Here is a 6,355-nt window from a genome sequence, read left to right as displayed (position 1 = left end):
ATCGCATCGCGTTCTTCTTATGGGAATACAGATGAGCTCAGACGGGAAAGACTGTACACTGTAAAAAATGACCGTTAATTTAACGGTAAAAGACTGTAAAAATGCTACAGTAAAATCCTGTTAAATGGTTAACGGTAAATTCCCCTACTATATACGGTGAAAAACTGTATTGGACATTACATGTATTGGACATAAATTTTACGGTAGTATACCGTTTTTGGAAGTGAAAAAGACCGTATAATTTTCATTGAATAACCGTAAATTGACATTCCCAGAATTTCCTGTGTTACATTTCATATGTGATGTTTTTTGTTGTTGAAATAACTATGTTTCTTCTTAGTTTTTTATTATCAGTTTTGTATATTAGGTTTGTGTGTTACACCTAATGTTGTTAAATTAATTAAACATTCACTGCATTATTTCAGTTTCATGTGTGTTACCATGATGGTGTTTAGTGTTTGTGTGAATGACACTGTGACCTTCTATATATGTTATTATTTAAAAGCTGCTTGTGATGGACTTTGGTTCATCATGTGACTCTCATCGCCACCTGCTTTTGGTGGTTATCAGTGTATTACAAAGGTACAAAACAGATTTCAGTACTTCAATAGGTTGTATATTAACATTATATCAGTTAATGAAATTACGGTATTTAACTGTAAATTTAAGCTAAAATCGTAAAACCGTAAAACCTAAAACGTGGCTACCGTATTTTGTACGGTAAAATTCCGGCAACCACAGCTGCCGTTTTTTTACCGTAAATTTTACGTCATTTTTTTTACAGTGTACCATTCCTAAGTTTGTGATTAGCAAGTTTTTTTTTATTATTATTATTGAAATAAATTCATACTTTTAATCAGCAAGGATGCATTAAATTGATCAAAAGTGACAGTAAAGACATTTATAATGTTACAAATGTTTTCTATTTCAAATAAATGCTGTTCATCTGTGAATCCTGAAAAATAAAATGTATCATAGTTTCCACAAAAATATGAAGCAGCACAACTGTTTTCAACACTGATAATAATCAGAAATGTTTCTTGAGCAGCAAATGATTTCTGAAGGATCATGTGACACTGAAGACTGGAGTAATGATGCTGAAAATACAGCAATGATCACAGAAATAAATTACATTTTACAATATATTCAAATAGAAAACCGTTCTTTTAAATAATAATAATATTCACAATTTTACTGTATTTCTGATTAAATAAATGCAGAGACTTCATTCAAAAACATGAAAAAGTCTTACCAGCCCCAAACTGGGAGCAGAGATGAGCAAACACACAGCGCTGTGCTCAGTAACAGGTGTCAGCACTTGACAGTAATCACATCAGTCACTCTCAGCAATCACACACACACACTGAACGCAGCCTCGTCCAAATGTCACTCATGTGCGATGACAACAAAACGACAAACACCGGCGCTGATCTGAGACTCAACCTGCAATCACGCAGAGAACTTTACATGCATTTGTGTGCTTTCAGAGGACCTCTCACAGCTCACCGTCACGAGACGTAAAGCATGAATTGCTCAGCTATTTGACTATTCATAATAATGTTTATATATATTTGCTCTGAAATGGCTTTAAAGAGTGATTCTCCTTACTCAGAGGAATCATTTCAACCAAACTGCAAACTTAGCAAAGCAGATTCCCTTAGACTTTGCAATAATAAATAAAGAATGCACTATACTTCTATAACATTTTAAGTTGTTAAATAAATCTTACATTTTGCATTACTGGTCTTTTACTTTTATTCTGCACATTTTACGTTGTATAAATTAATATTTTTGTAATATGAAGAAACATAAATTAACAACGAACAACTGAATACTTATAACATTAGATTAATGAATTCTATAATAATTGTTGTTTGTTGTTAGATCATAAACGCAACAGAATGAATTTAAACTTTTTGTAAAAAGATTCAAAATATCTAAATGCAAAAACTAAAATACAGCAAAAATCTGTAAAAAAAATTTTTTTTAAATACAAGTATGACCATTTTCATTAATATGCACCAATATTGTTGCATTTCTTTTAATGCTGATAAGTTGATTGCTCTAACAGAATTTTGTTGTATAAACATATGTAATGGCAATAAAGACTATAACCTAACCAATATGACTGTTTAGAATAATAAAAAAAACTAACTTACCTACATATATTTCCACTAAAAATAAAATTTATTACACTGAAAAAAAAAACCTGGTGTTGAAACAATTTTTACTCAGAAATTGCCAGTAAATTTCACAAATAATTACAAAAAATCTGTAATACACGGAGTTAAAAGTTTGACATAAAAAGCCTAGATTAGTATTTTTTGTAGTATGTACTCCAATAATCTTATTTACAACCTTTTTTTCCATGCATATGAAAAACGTCACGCAGACGCTTCCATGAACATTTTTTAAATGATGCAAATGAATCACTGAATCGGATTTGAATCAATTCATCGATTAAAAAAAGATTTCAAATTAACAGAATTTTTGCTACTAAAGTTAAATCAAAGATGCTATTTAAAGCATCTCTTAATGCTCTTATAAATCACTGAGAATAAACTGGAAAACAAGAGGCATGTAAGACTGTGTAATTCAGCGGCCGCACTGTATCGCTGTCTTTTCAGTTTATAAAAGTTTATAAACAGGGGTCAAGTGACATTTCTCTGCCAGTTAAAGAGAGAAGAGTGTCTATAAATGGAGTGTGTAGCATCTAACAGAATCACATTCATTAAGCTCAGCTTCACACTAACATCATTACGAGGGAAACGGCTAATCTGCTGCTCGTGACAAACACCAGCCTCCAAACAAACTGCTGGTGGAAAATGAAGCGTTTGTCGGGTCATGGAATGTTGGGACATTCCGTTTTGAAGCTACAACCTTCTTGACTTGATCAGGAACCCCATGGCAACAAGGTAAGTGTCTGTTCTAATTCCACAGAAACAAAAGTGTGCAGGGGAGCAACAGGAGAAACACTACCTAAAGTTAACTACCTACACCAACTTCAACTGCTGTGGTTTGTGGGAAAAAACAGCTGATTATTGGGCAAGTCAGAAGGAAGAGGGCCTCTGGGAAGAAAAGACAATTTTACCTATAGGTATGATATTCACAAATCAAAATTTAGTCACTAGAAATTTAACTTAGTCACTAGAAAGAAAAGAAAACCAATTTTTTTTGTGATGCAAGTATTAAATTAATAAATAATAATAAAAAAATGCATATGGAAAAAACTTTATGTAATGCTAATTTTATTGTGATTACTGGTAAGGTATTAAGCTTTATTAAACAAAGAATATAAACGCAGTTTATTTATTTGTTTATTATTCGATGTAACTTTTAAATAAATAAATAAACAATAAAACATAAAATGTATTTATTTTTTTCTATATGGAAAAAAGTTATGCAATTTTAATTACTGGTAATGTATTAATCTTTAATAAACAAAGAATATGAATACAGTATTTTTGTTAGTTTATTATTTAATAAGTATAAATAAATAATGAAACAAACAAACAAACCTAATATTCCACATGGAAAACAAGTTAAATGTTAATTTTATTGTGGTTACTAATAACTTAATCAATAATCTTTATTAAAATAAAGAATATGAATATTTAAGAATATTTAAGTTTGAAAAAAATTTATCAAACAAACCTAATTTTCTATATGGAAAAAGTTTTATTGTGATTGCTGGTCATTTAATCTAAAATAAATAATATGAATACAGTATATTTAATAGCTTATTATTTAATTTAAGCAATAAATAAATACAGAAATAAATGTGCAGAATAAGATCGATAATGCAAAGTCTAAATGTAAAGCAAAGGTCCCAGAATCCAACATGAAAACATGAAGATCCCAATCAGAGCTTTTCCATCTAAATGATGAGCATCGGAGTAGGTTAATCATGTTAATCATTGTGTACCGCATATTTTGAGGCTTCATAATTGTTATTAATGATCAAGTCTTTCATAGATCAAGCATGACACTGTGTGCAGTGCGTCTTTAAATGGCTTCATATGACAGATTTTCTACAATGTGAATCTTTGAATACTTTGGTTTCAGTTTAATTCAGGGAAATATGATCCAGTTCCAAAATGATTCCCTGCAGCTTTCGTTTTGTGTAAATGAAATTCTGTGCTATTTTGGTTGGCAAATGGCAAATGCAATAAACAAAAGTTTAAAGATTTAAAAAGTTGAGCAGTTTTGTTGCTGTTGTGATATAACCAAGGAGTTTCATATTGCACTTTTTCCAGTTAGTCACTAATATACTAGCAAGTTAATAAGGATTAGCAACTTAATTTATGGTTTAAATCAAATTGTAGAAACAAGAGTGTGTGAGTGATTCAAAGACACAGACCTCTCAAAGAAAATTCCAACCCAGTCTCATAAAAATACGTACCTCTGTGTACTTTTCTGCAACACTGTTTTTACGTACCTTACAGCACGTTTCGCCGCAGTTTCAAAGAGAAATGTCCACTGAGTGGCGCTAAAACACGGGTTCAATACGTGAACCCTGGTACGTTTTTATTACGTTGATATAATTACGCTTTATTAATCGAAACTCTGTAAATGTGTGTGAAAAGGAATAAAAGGTGTCGGAGTTTTACTGCCTCTAGTGTTCATTTCTTTTGGAAACTGCAGTGATCTGTACTTATTGGTACGTATTTCGCGTCTCGCGAAAATGTGCCCCCGGGTACGTTTTTGCCATGAGACCAGGTTGGAAAATTCATAGGTCTTCATTACTTCAACCTCAGTGAACAAAAATATATATATTTTTTTTACTCCAGTATGGAATATTTTTCCTATTAAGCCACCAAAACTAATATATATGGAAAATATCAGTGTTTATGGCTGGTCAATTTTCATCTGCCTTTAGTAGGTGTGAAAAAAAAAGTTCATTTTGGACCCTGAATACATGGAAACAGATGAGCAACCGATATCTAACAGCTCTGCTTTATTCAGACGGCTGCTTTAAAGTTCAGGTCTGTCGGATGACACCACAGAGACTCAGTATGATCACTACACAGACAGATGGGAGCTTCTCTTCCCCACTAGATAAAGTCAGTGTGATCCTGGAACAGCGAGCGAAGATGAAACAAAGCCCTGGATTTTAGCGAGCAGAACCAGCAGGTTACAGATGAAGAGCGTCTGATGCCACAGACTGCCGTCACATGATGACATGTGAAACTGCATTTAAGGTCACATATTTTACACCTTTCTGGAGTTTTATTTTAGGTTTTGATGTCCTTAAGAATATATGTTTGCGGTATAATTACCAAAAACCATCTCAATATATTTGTACAGCTCCTTTCTCAGGAGCTCTGCTGAGAACAGGTCGATTTTGGCCTGTCTAATTAATATTCATGAGCCTCTCTTCTGATTGGCCAGTTGTTTTCTGAGTGACGCACGGCCAGGCCAACCACAGGTAACTAGGGTCAGCCGACGTCACAGCGCTAGCTGGAGGCAGCAAAACAAAACGGAAACTGGAGGCGACCCATTGGGTGGTGACTGAAGGCAGTGACTGTGTTGTTCTGACGTCAACTTTTTATGGAAGTCACAACGGTTCGTGAAAAATCACAGCTACTTTATGCAGGCTGTGTGCATTTTACTGTGGACTGACTGTTTTGAAACTTATATGGTAGTTAAATAGCCCCTAGACCTCAGTTATCGTGAAAAAAGCCAGGGAATTTCAGTTTTGACAATATGGGACCTTTAATAATATATGCTACATTAGAGCCTATCTGCTGAGGAAACAACTTCAGAATTCCTCCGTAAACATCAAAAGAGCAAACAGGTCATCTATAATCACCTGCAGCCAGAACGAGGCATGGAAGATCTATCACAAGACCTCAGTGAATCAAAAATGCCAGGCAAATGTCAGCAGAGCTCATGTAAGTCCGTTCCTGACCTTCACTCTACGCTAATATGTGCACAACGCTTTAACATCACAGGAAGTCACGTGGCATGAATATGCAGACATGCACACACCTGCACACTCGCACGAAGAAATGTCACTCTAGTGATGTTTCTCATGTGCCATCAAATCTCTCAGTTGCTGTTAAAGCTTTTTTCCGATCCTTTTTTCGGGGGGGATGCTGTAAAGCGGCTTTTAGATGTCTTTGACTGCCGTGGCTTTGCTCAGTCAGAAATAAAAGTTCTGTCAGCATGTGACTCCAGAATCACATGGTTTTCTTTCTTTTCTAGAACACAAAATGAGATATTTTGAAGAACTGTCACGCCATTTTTCGTGTGATTACAAAGAATAGGGAATAGGCTTTCAAGCTTCAAAAATGACATTAAAGCACCATAAAAATCAGTAAATAAGTGGTACATTTGAAATGTGCGCTAAGCG

Source organism: Sinocyclocheilus rhinocerous, unplaced genomic scaffold, assembly GCF_001515625.1.
Source record: "Sinocyclocheilus rhinocerous isolate Xijiao unplaced genomic scaffold, SAMN03320098_v1.1 scaffold303, whole genome shotgun sequence".
In the NCBI taxonomy this organism is placed as follows: domain Eukaryota; kingdom Metazoa; phylum Chordata; class Actinopteri; order Cypriniformes; family Cyprinidae; genus Sinocyclocheilus; species Sinocyclocheilus rhinocerous.
Note: the sequence above shows the minus strand (reverse complement) of the source record.